This window comes from Quercus lobata, chromosome 11, assembly GCF_001633185.2.
Source record: "Quercus lobata isolate SW786 chromosome 11, ValleyOak3.0 Primary Assembly, whole genome shotgun sequence".
Taxonomy (NCBI): Eukaryota; Viridiplantae; Streptophyta; class Magnoliopsida; order Fagales; family Fagaceae; genus Quercus; species Quercus lobata.
In genome coordinates, this window is record NC_044914.1 from 34,764,674 (window position 1) to 34,778,061 (window position 13,388).

Here is a 13,388-nt window from a genome sequence, read left to right on the forward strand (position 1 = left end):
TTGGATTTTTATAGCTTCTGGTGCATGTGTGTTCCATGTTCAGTGTTTTCAATCTAAAACTCTTCTCCCTTGGCACCTTTGCAAGGTAGGCAACAAAATTGCACCCTGGCTGGCATCGGGCTCTCACTCTCACCAAGTCATTTTTCACAAATTTTATACCCCACCCACCATGGACTGCATAATCAGTTATAGCATCTTTAAATTGTTTAGCTAAGATGAACAACATATCCTTTTCAAACCTAAGGTTCTCAGCTTTGGCTACTGGCCTAAAGATTGGATATTTGCTGCTCCTAATAGAATTGTCAACCTCAGCAACAGGGATGTCATCATCACTTGAATCATCACCACCCTTACTGCTTGATGATGATTCATCAAGGCTAAGCAACTTCTCACTCTCATAGTCAGAATTCATGACACCACCACCCATTTGTCCTGCTTCAACCTCAGCATTTTCAGCTTGATTGTCCCAACTATCAGGACTATCTTCACCAATATTCATTGGTTGCACTTCTGGTTCTGGCTCTTCTTCTAAGTCACTCCTCTCATCCTCACTGCCCTCACTGCCCTCACTACCCTCACTACTCTCCTCAACTTGGTCATCAACAACTGGTGCTTTGCCAGCCCTCCTAGCACAAACTTCCTCATCATCTACCTCATGTGGCTCACCATGGTTAACATTAACAAATTCAGCATCATCATGGCCTCCAAATTGTGAAAAATCAGGTCTGTACTCTTCATTATCATTTTGAAGCACTCTGTCACTAGCAAAAACCTCTACACCTACACCTTCTACTTCACTACCAGGTACTCCAGCAGCTAAGGGATCAAAATCCTCCACTGGTAACTCAACTGGTTCATGCACTGGATGCTCCACAAAGACATGAATCTCCCCATATCCCTTCACCAAGTTAGTCATGAACATAGCAGCATTATCATCAACCACCTGATGGAAATTTGACTGCTCTGGGTCCACACCAGGCATTTTATACCATAGCTTATCTACTTCAGAGTAGCCAAAATCCCTACATATACTCTCAATCTCTACTTTTGACCACCTATCTGGGTCACAGTTATCCACTATATCAACTGTCCCTCCCACATACGCTTGAGGGTTCCACATGAAATGCCCACCATGGTGGACATGCAGAGTAAAAAGCTCATTCATCCTGCATGCAAGTCACGGGAAGAAAACAGAATGAAAATGAAAACAGATATTAATAATACTTTGTTAGGCTAATAAACAAATAAAAAAGCATATAATACCGACAAAGGGATCACATGGACCCAGCCACTTCTTGAAAAGCAAGACACAATACAGACAATCAGTGCAAATACCAACACAAAGATTCCATGGTTTATCAAATGTCAATATAGTGGTCCCTGATAAACAATAGTGACACATAATACAGACAAACAATGCAATTGCCAACAAAAATACAGTCAGTAATGTGGTCCCTGATAATGTGGTCCCTGATAAACAAAAGTAAAACAAAAGCTATAAAGGGAGACGCAAATAACAAAAGCAACACACAACAGCCAAACAATATTCCACTATCACGGTCAGTATTATGTCCACTACAAAAGCTATAAAGGGAGAGAGGAAGAGAAAGAGTGAAAGTGAGACACAACGAGAGAGAAACAGAGATAGATTGAAATTTCAGAGCAATAACAAAACACAACATCTCAAAATTCCCAAATTCTCAAAACCCAACAACTGAGATTCAAACCCAGAACGATTACCCAGCACTTAAAATGGCATTCATAACATAACTAAAGAGAGAGAGAGTTGGAGAGAAATACAACCTTCGCAATCTGCTCAGCACAAACACACTGAAGCTTGCCGATTTGTGGGATTTTTGTGCTTGCCGATTTGTGGGTTCTTTGATCGGTCTTCTGATGAGCAACGGGTAAGGTAAGGTAAGAGATTAGGGATTTTCAGTGAGATTAGGGATTTTCAGTGATTTTCAGTGAGATTAGGGATTTTCAGTGAGTTCGCATCTGACTGATTTGGGGTTTTGTTTGGTTAGGGACCGTCACGTGAGTGGCACGTGACTACTAAGGGCGGGAATAACTAACAGTAGCAGTCAGGTTACTGTAGACCCATTATTTTATTATTGATTATCAATGCCGTTTGCCACATCAGCAATATCCGTTTATGAAGTAACGGTGGGGACCAAAATGGAACCGTTTTTCTGGAGAGGGACTAAAAGCGGTAAAAAAAAAACTTAGGGACTAAAACGGGAATCGGGTCAAAATGTAGGGACCAAAATGTGATTTTCGCCTAAATTTTTACAACACCGAAAACTAAACAATAATACTTAAATACTCTAATCAAAGAGGTTCTAAGGTCATGTAAAGTTATACAATTTTTGTAGTAACTTATTATACGGAAAGTTATAAGTAGTAAATATATGACCTACGTAAACCCCCCACCAAGGCCATTACCACAACTCGATGTATGGTCCAACCATTTTTCTTTTGGAGGTCACTCACGTGTGGGTCGTGATTTCTTCCTTCTTTTTCTTTTCTCTTTTTTCATTTTTTTTTTTTTTTTTGCGGCAAAATGATTTCTTCATTCCTAAGAATGGTAATAGTGCGATTTGAGGCTTCGTTTTGATGGAGATGAAAAATGAGAAAGAGAGAGAAGAGATTTTAGTTTTCTCTCAATATGTTTGGCTTAAGGGTGAAAAAGTAGAGGAATAGAAGCATTTTTAAAATCTAACCTCTTTTAGGTGCTATATATTAGATTCCTAGATTATAAATTCAAATGTACAATTATATTGAATTTAAATATTTTTAGAAAATAGAATGTTGTTTGTGTTTTATTGATCAATACAACCATGTGTGTTGAATTTAATTAAAAAAACATAATATATTGTATCTAAGAAATTATACCTAAGCTTTGCTCTTAACGAATAGACTAAAGTACACTTTTAGCCCTTAAAGTTTTGAGTTATTTTCATTTTTTCCATTTACATTTCAAAATTTTCATTTTGGCCCTTCCTATTTAATTTTGTTGTCATATTGGTCTTACCATCCATTTCTGTTAGTAATTTAGTCTGTCAAGTGTCAAATATATACAATTTGTTAAGACACATCACTCATATAAGTCCATTTCTATTAATAAAATAATTGTTAGGTATGAGATAATTGTCATCCATTCGTCACCCATTTTAAGTCTTTTTTTTTTTCATTTTATAGATACGATATAATTTCAACTTATAGTGTTCACTCCATAATGATTATTTTTTATCATCAAACTCAAGACGGGGTTTGAATCCCAAATCTCTTATTAAACAACAAAATATTTTACTAGTTAAGCTAATTAGAAACCACAATCTAAGTCCATTTTTGTTGATAATTTGACTGTTAAGTGACAAAACTAATGTCAAGTGTCACCAAATTATTAACAAAAATAGAAGGAATCAAATATTAAGAGCCAAAATGAAAATTTTGAAGCGTAAAGGGCATAATGAAAACAACCTCAAATGTTAAGGATGAAAAGTATATTAGAAAGTGCTAGTTGAGTTACAAACCTCTCGGCTATATAATATTGTATATGTAAAAACTCAAATTTTGTGTTTACCAAATACCATTAAAAAAATCCATCTTTTTTTTTTTTAGAATAATTTAAAAAAAATCCATCTAATAAGTACTAAACTTCTATTTAGGTTGAGTTTGGATTGCATCTGACGTCTGGCGTCTATGCATCTAGCGTTTAAACAGCGGGTCTCGTGTACTGTTCACGAGAACAACAAGTATTTTTTTAGCAAAAACAACTTTAAAATTGAGTTCTACGGCACTATTCACACATTTAAAAATTATTTTGTTACAGCATTTTTAATTTGTGATTTTTTATAATAAGCTGTATCCAAACAGATCCTTAGAGACTTGCTAATTACTTTTGTTAGTACTTCTTAATGACATGTGCTAATGTGCTATTATTTACCGACAAAAAAAAATTGATATTGAAAACAAGAAAGGGCGTTTTTTTTTTTTTTTTTTTTTAAAGAAAAAAAAAAGAAAGAAAGTTTATAAAGGACAACTGCCGCTTTCCGATTTGTTTTGTTTTTAAAAAAAGAAAATGACAACTGCCGAGAATAGGAAAAAGTCATAAATGACAGCCAACGAATGATGATTTTTTTTTTTTTTTTGGTTTAATATAAATATTCTGGAACTTAAAATCCAATGCCAAAATTGAGTGGGTGAGAGGTAGTTTCCAAGAAATGGTATTAGACTCGGTCACATTAGCGAGAGATGAATCTGTCATCTCGAAGGCATATAATTTTTGGAACAAAATTTCTAACACGGTATAAAATGTAACAATTTGTGCTACAATTATTCATGTGACAGATTATTATTTATTAGTAACTTTTAAAAAGTGATAGGTCTACATAATAGTGACAAACAATTAATTACAATATAATATATAAAATAATTTTAGCAAAAACTGTAACATTTTATGTGGAAGTAGAACTACTCTTTCCGAAATGTGTCTTATAATAGATATGTGATTAGACATTAGAGACATCTTATAAGTATTTCATTTTCTTCTTTATAAAAAAAAAAGTATTGCATTTGACTCGGTGCTTGGTCCTATTTGATATTCAAAGTTCAAAGCCCTTCACAATCACAGGCAATTACGTTTCGCAACGTCCTAGTTCCTACGACACATGAGAATTTTGTTTTTGTTTCTTTTAAAAAATGATCACTGAAACTTGGCAATGCACGATACTTTTTTTTTTTTTTTTGGAGAATGTGGTAATGCATGATACTTGATAGCACAATCTATTGAAGGGTCATTAATTTGAATTTACAGAAATTTTTTTTTTTTTCAAGAGTTGGGTCTAGTGCTCTATACATTAGATTCATTGAAATTTGAACACTTGTTACGTGTACAGTATTTCTATTCATTGAACTTAAGTCGATTCTTCTTATATAGGACCAAAAATCATTAGAAAAATTAACAACACCGGGTGGATAGAGTTTGAAAAGTAATACTGTCTTGTTTGGAAAAGTAAAATGAAAGACTGATTGATGTGTGTGTATAGATATATATTTTTTATCTATATATATATATATTAATGGATGGTTTTAAATGTGATGAATTTCAATTTTCAACATCGATTTTCATCGCTTATCTTTCTCTCAAAAAAAAAAATTTATTTTTCAAATTATTGCAATCTTTTTTTTTTTTCATTTTGATACGATTAATATTATTGACCTTTGACCTTTTGTTTGCTACATAAATAAACCAAATTATTAATAAACATTTGGGCTTGCCTTAGTAAAAAACTTGTTAATTAATTTAGAGTTGGCTTTTTAATTAATTTGGAATTAAGACCATTAATCCAAATTAAATGGGTTTGATAATATGTTTAATAATTAATATGAGTTTAATAATGTACACGTATTCAATCATTAGTTCAAGAGCTTTATAATGAGCTCAAATTTGGGCTTACCTTGGCTTGACTAATAAATCAAGTTAAGGCAAGCTGAGTTCAAATTTTTGGACTTCTTTACAAGATTCAGTTCAAACATTTTCTGTAGGCTTTGTTTGAGCTCAAGTTAAATATTTGACATTTATTATTAAACTGAGCTTGAATATTTAATACTCAATAAAACTCGGCTCACAAGAAGCTTGTATTATATAAAAAAATGTTTTACATTCTTCAATATGAAATGTGTCACATAATGCCTACACTTTCACACTAACAAAAGTTCATCCAAAACAAATGGCTTTTTGTCTTTTTTCGTATTTTTTAAGTTTTAATTTTGGGTGAAGGCACGTTGTCCTTTTGACCATAAAGAAACTTTAATTGTAAATAAAATTAAAGAAAGTCGAGAGTTAGTAATAAATAAAAAAGTAATATCAATAGCATGTTGAGATGAGAACCAGTAAAAACTGGTCTACTCAACTCGTCCAAAGTATGAATTCCCATAAAAAAAATAAAAATAAAAAAGAAGTATGAGTTAGCAGAGACCTATGAGGCTATGACTCAGGAACTCGTGTAGCACGCGTGGAAAGCATTTTCCTTCTTTTACAAGGTCTCAGACAGCAACACACATGATCCAAGCCATGAGTTCAAGGAACGTGGAGAGAAAGAAAGACAAGTATACAAATGAATTGAAGCTTGCAAGTGCTAGCGTGTGTTTCTCCTTAAATTATGCTTGAAATTCAACTGCACTATCAACTTTATGGTTGGACAAGTTGGTCATAGACTCAAAGCTCTAATCTCTAGCACCATGGTGAAAAATCTTGGCAAAGAAGAAAAAAAAAAAAAAAACCATTCTTTGTTCCCCAAAGATTATCTGGAAGTTTGAAAAGGAAAATCTAAATGTATTCTTTGTATCCAAGAGGCAAATGACTAATATAAGGGGCCGGCTCACTCCTCTTCATTATAATCATTATAACAAGAGGAACATGGTTGAAAAAAAAAAAAAAAACCAACTGACAGGATAGCAATCTAGTAAGGTAGAGCAGAAAAAGGGGAAAAATAAAATAAAAAGATAATTGAAATTTTTTTTTGGATTTCTGTAAAATCATATAATTAACTTCCAATAATATCTCCACACCTCACAAGATAAAAGTTATAATCAATATTCATATCATCATATACTATATAATAAAAGTTGAGCTTAGAAGTTGTAGTTGCACCAAATAGCTACTCTCACTAATTATTAGTAAAAAAGTCAGACTTAGAAACTATGATTGCGCCAAATGGCAACTCTCACTAATTAGTAAATTAGTTTTATACTATTTGTTATGATATATTTCATCAAATTAATGGATAAATTTAATAACTATTTAATTTAGGTAAAATTTTATCATTTAAATTCCAACAAATTTAAATTATATCCAAACTAAAAGTCTATTATAAAAAATTTATAAACTTAGATCTCACACAACAACCCTTTTTTTTTTCTAAACAAAATAAATAAATAAAATTACTCATCTTTTGACTAAGGGATAAGATTCAACAATTTTGTTTTTTGAGAAAAACAATAATTTAATTTAGATAAATCCCAAGTGACTACTCTCACTAATCATATACTATATAATAAAAGTTGGACTTAAAAAGTTGTGGTTGCACAAAGTGGCGGCACTAAATTGCAGGAATTTTTTTAGAATTTAAAAAAAATAAATATAATTTTTTTGTACTTATCTTCTTCTCCTATAATTTCTAAATTGATAAAAATCTTAATTTGATTATAATCCAAACTCTTCATCTAATCCTTTTATTATTATAATTTATGAGTTGATAAAAAAATTTAATTTGATTACAATTCAAACTCTTCTCTAATCCTTTTTTCTATTTATATTATATTACTGCGTGTAAAAAATAAAAATAAATAATAAATAATTAAAACATAGTACACGTAAAAAACAAGAAACAACAACAATCTTCATCTATTCTTTTTTCTTTTTAATTTAAATTATATTACTTCGTGTAAAAAAAAAAAAAACAACGTATTCAACAATAAAATCTCCCTCTTCACACGTGACTTTTTTTTAAAGATAATTGTTGTTCATACCAATTTACCTAAAATGTTTTTGGATAAAGTTAAAAAAAATGTAAATAAGGTAATAAGTATTTGAGTTTAAAGTAAATACCTTCTCTTTTTTCTCCAAAAAAAAAAAAGTATCTATATATAATAAACATTTGTTCTTCTAAAAACAAGTGTCTATATATAGTAAACATTTATTCTTTGTTCTTTTTCTAAATTTATATCTTAATTTATAATTTGTGTTAATTTCTTAATTTTAAATTATGAATAAGTTTGATTATATTCTTTATATTGAATGTAAATTGTTGTTTGTAGGTTTTTAGTTGTGTTATATTCTTCGGAAAAAAAAAAAAAAGAAATAAAAAAGTTTATATAAATTTGGCAACAAAGCTAAATAGATAAGCTTAAACTTAAACTTGGTAGGGTGAACCTCAGTCAAGTTTTAGTGCCTTCTTTCATACTTTCAAGGACAAAAATTAAATTCTCATGTGAGTCTCTCTCTACTTCAAATTTTTAAATGTTTAATAATTTAAATTGTTCTTAATTATTGAATTGGGGTTTCACTTAAACATCATTTCAATTATTGTTTTGGATAGTTTTTAACTATTTAATTCAAGGTTTTTCCATTTAAATATATGTGATTAATTGAGCCTTAAAGTTCAATGTATTATTGAAAATCATTATATATATATATATATATATATATCTGTGTGTGTGACGCGCTCGCATGCGTGCATGCGTGCGCATTTTATAATACCTTAGTCTCACTCAATATGCATTTATTATGTAACTTAAAAGTAAAATATTCATTTATTTTTATTATTTATTTTAAGTAAATTAATAAAAAAATTATTTACGTATAAATTTTGATTAAGCCGTACATCGCACAGGCATAATGTTAGTTAGTAAAAAAGTTGGGCTTAGAAGTCGTGGCTGCGCCAAGTAGCTACTCCCACTAATTAGTAAATTAATTTTATATTATTTGTTAGGATATATTTTCTCAAATTAAGGGGATAAATTTAACAATTGTTTAATTTAGGTAAAATTTTAGGATTGAAATTATATTTAAACTAAAAGTATATTATAAAAAATTTATAAACTTAAATCTCACACAACAACTCATGTTTTATTTATTTATTTTTTTTAAATCTCATGTTTAGAAATTTAATTCTACTTCAACTAAAAATCTATTATCAATATTTTAATAACAAATAATTAGTAAATTAATTTTATATTATTTATTCGTGTTCGGATATGTTTCCTCAAACTAAGGGATAATATTTAATATTTTTTAAATTTAGATAAAATTTTATCATTTAAATTTCAACAAATTTAAATTCTATTTAAACTAAAAGTCTATTATCAAAATTTTCTAAATTTAAATCCCACACAACCTATGTTTTTGTTTTTGTTTTTTTTCCTCAAGTTGCATCTAATTAAATTAATATTTTATTACGATATTAAGTTACAAGACTCTTAAGTAAGGGAAAAAAATTTAACAATAATTTATTTTAGATAAAAATTTATTATCTAAGTTTTATAAATTTAAATTCTACTCCAATTAAAGGTCTATTATAAAATTTTTCAAGACTTATATATATTCAACCATGACTTTTCAATACAATCTGCCTTAATAATAAGCAATCCATATATTTAAATCTCACACAATACACCTCACATTGTTGGTTTTTTTTTTTTTTTTTTTTTCACTTTCTTTCCCCAAAATGCAAAATAAGTACGCTTATGTTTTAATCTAATAAATTCATCATACTTATTGTTCTTTGCTTCTAAATTTGCGTGCAAAATATTATGTCAAATGAAGTTTACTATAAAGAAACAAAATAATGGATATCCATTTAAGTTCTTGGTTCTCTTATGTAAGTTTATAATTTTTTTTATTATTCTCAATTTTTGAACTCTTTTGTGTATGTTTTGATTTTTAGTTTTGGTTCTTGTACTTAATTTGTAAGTGTGTTATTTTTTTTTAATTAGAATATTACTAGGAAAAAAATTAGTATTAAGGAACTATTTTGTTTATTATTGTTTGTGTTGACTAGAGCATAAATTAAACATAACCCAAATAGAAATGATCAAATTCATTCTATATCTCATATTAAGAAATTAACTCAAAGTACAAAGAGAATTTTAAAATATAAACATAGGCAAACACGGATAAAGTCTAAGAACTTAAAGTAATTATTTTTATTAAAATTATTTACTTATTTTATAATTTATTATTACTGTTTATCTAATAATTTAGTTTTAATTATTCTAAAAATATTTTTGCTTACGTATGAATCTTCATCAAGCCATGTATCACACAAGAATAATACTAGTTATATATAAAAGGAGAGATCTCATGAAATAAAACATGAGGTTCTACCATATAGCACATTATTTGTAAAGAGAATTAAATATTTTCAAGTGTCACATTAGAGATAAAAATAAAATAAATATTAATTTTTTTGTTGCATTTGGTTTAATATTTCAAGACTTTTCTAATTATAAAATAAATATTATTTGTTTTATTTGGTTCAATGTTTCAATACTTTTCCTCCCTCACACATACACATAAACCTCTTTGCATTTCAATTCACCATTTTCACATCTTGCACTTCTACCCCTTTATATATATATATATATATATTTATATATTTATAGCCCTTCATGTCATTCCATATCAAATATACACAGACAAAAAATGATGTCATTTACCTTCAATCTTTCAACAACACCTACCTGCTTAGCTCCGACATTATTGTCACATCTAATCTTAACTCGTATGAGTTAGCTACAACCAGGGAAGGGAGCTTGCATTTTATATTGAATGATATCGGCAATTACGATTTTGATGTTAAGGTCGGACGTTGTAAACTTGTGGGTTTTGTAAATGTTGTGATTAACTGTGGGTGTTTGGGATATTGATGTGGGAAAACCATAAGTGTATTTTGTTTTAGAATTAAGAAGAAAAAAAAAGAAGACACATTTTATATCAACTTTTATTCTACAATATTCTTCAAATTATTTATTTATTTCTCATTACTTAAACTGAATAATTATAATGAATGTATGTGTGCAATTTATAATTATTGCTTCTTATGATGAACTCATTACTAACAAAACTTTATAACAATTATGCCATAATATAATATATATACATTATTCTCCAAAATCATCTTACATAAAAATATTACAACATTATCCATTCATCTTGCATGAACGACTTATTAGTTATGATTCAAGAGCACACACCAACTCATGACTCTATTCTCATTTCTCACTCATATCACAATTTATAGCTCTCTCTCTAAATCTATTTCTGGCATCAATTTTTCTCACTAGGTGATCAAATTTGTATTTCCAAGATTTGTTCATTATTTATTTGATAAGCATCTTCTACGAATTTTTCCGTTTGAACATAATTGCATTAGATTGGGCCTTTCCTTATATATTCATTCATTTCAGACCAAGACACCAATCAGTTTTTGGTGTAGGTGGGGATTGAATCCCAAATCTCTAGTACAACTATCAGAGACTTTACCAACTGAACTAACTGGATTAGACTCTAGAGCTTCCTAGAGAAAATAGATATATTTTATTATGTGCAAATAGAGACATTCCTCCACATTGTAATTATTTATTACAAAATGATATTAATATTTGGCCGGCAAGCTTTTCAATTCAACAATGACTAAACAAGGCAACTACTTACCGTACGTGTGGATTAATAAGAGTCTGTTTGGCCAACCATTTTTCATCACTCAATTTCCATCACTCATCACTCATCACTCATAATTCATAACTCATCACTCATCACTCATCACTCAATTTTTCACACCCGTTTGGCATCATCACCCAATTTCCATCACTTAATATTTTTCACACTATTTGTGGGCCTATACCTGTCAGCCGGTGTAGCTTTTTTTCTTTTTTTTTTTTGTTTTCAGTACCCAAACTCACCGAAGCTAACCAAAAAAAAAAAAAAAAAAAACCAGAATTGAAGACCGAACAAGTGAAAAAAAAAAAAAAAAACCCAGAACTGAAGATCGAACAAGTGAAAAAAAAAAAAAAAGAGTCAAAAGGTGGTCAAAAGTAGATGCTGTGGGTCCCTCCATGTGTGTTTATTTACAAAAATGCCATTGAGTTATGAGTTATGGAAACTGAAAACAGCCTTTGGTTGTTTTCAGTTTCCATAACTCATAACTCAAAAATCAGAAAATTGAGTGATGGAAACAGAGTTATGGAAACAGAGTTATCGTTTGGCCAAACAACCTTTTTGCTATGGGTCCCACCATTTTTTAGTTATGAGTTATGGAAACTGAGAATTGAGTTATCAAATTTGGTTGGCCAAATAGCCTCTAACTTTCCTGAATTGCACAAGTTAAGCAATTTGCTACTAACCAAAAAGGAAAATTATTAATTTACTTTGTACTAGCAATGTAAATTTTATAAATATACTCTGCAAAAAATATATAATATTGTACAATTTTTACAAATATATAGTCTATAATGTAATATTTACATTTTTAATGCAATGTAAACCTATAATTACTATTTCCAAAAATACTATCACTGACCAGTTGCCAACTTTTTTTTTTTTTTTTTCTTTTAGAGAGAGTTTCAACCTATGACATCTGCTTCTAATGATAATGATAGCTCTTTATCATTAAACTAAAACACCAATCAATTTTTGGTATAGGTGGGGATTGAACCCTAGATCTTTTATACAACCATCAGAGATTTTACCAATTGAGCTAACTGAAACCCATCCAATTACCACCTTGAAATGACCACTCCATTGTTCAGATTATTTTGGATGTTCCTATTATCATTTCTTGAGTTTTATGAATCATGATTTACCCAAAAGCAACACTAATTTTGTTGCCATTGGTCTAATAGGCTTATAGCCAGATGACATTTCTTGGTTTCCATGATATGAACAAGATCCCTTATCCTTACACTTAGTATCTTAATTTCGTACTATCTGCTAGCACTAAAGCAATATATCGAGTATGCAAGAATTATGATGGGAGTTCTTACTACTTATTGATCTTCCATGAAATGAAGGAAGAAAAAAAAAATCCTTAGTTTGTATATTCTATAATGTATTCGTACATTTATCTCATTATCATGTAACCCTCTAAGGCTCTAATGGTACATTTTCTCCCCTAATTTACAAGTCAATGTCCACTTAATAAGATTGCACGTTTCGTTACAAATTTTGCATACCATTATTAATAGGTTCATCTATCAACTGAAATTGAATTATGTTTTTTTTTTAAAAAAATTATTTAATGTTATACTTTATGTTACTGCTTAAAAGTGTTTACCAAAAAAAAAAAAAAATTTATAATACATAACTTATTTCTTGTTAATAGAAAAGGGTGAGAAACTACTCTTATGTTTGATAGAACTAGAATAAACTCATGATTAAGTCTCCTCTTAATCATTTATAAATTTAAGATCCACTTAGTAAATATCTTATGTGGGATCCAACACATGCTCGCAAAACACATACTCAGACGATCTAATTTAGGGTGTAGGTTTGCTATGATAAAATTAGTAACGACTCAAAGAAAGCGCTAATCACATTTGTGTGTACACCCCAAAAATGACTAGTTAAGTTGCAATTAGGGCTCATCGTAATCGCTTATAAATCTAAGATCTACCTAATAAAAACCTAACGTAGAATTCAACACATGTCCACTCAACACATGTATGCACAGCGCATACTCAAACAATGCAACTTGGAGTATTTACAAGGGCAGTCTCAATTAGATTCCATTTAACTTAAGATTGTCCAATACATAACCTTGATAAACAAAAAATGGGTATATTTCATATTCTTCCAAATGTCTGGGTTGCTCTCATCCCCTTTT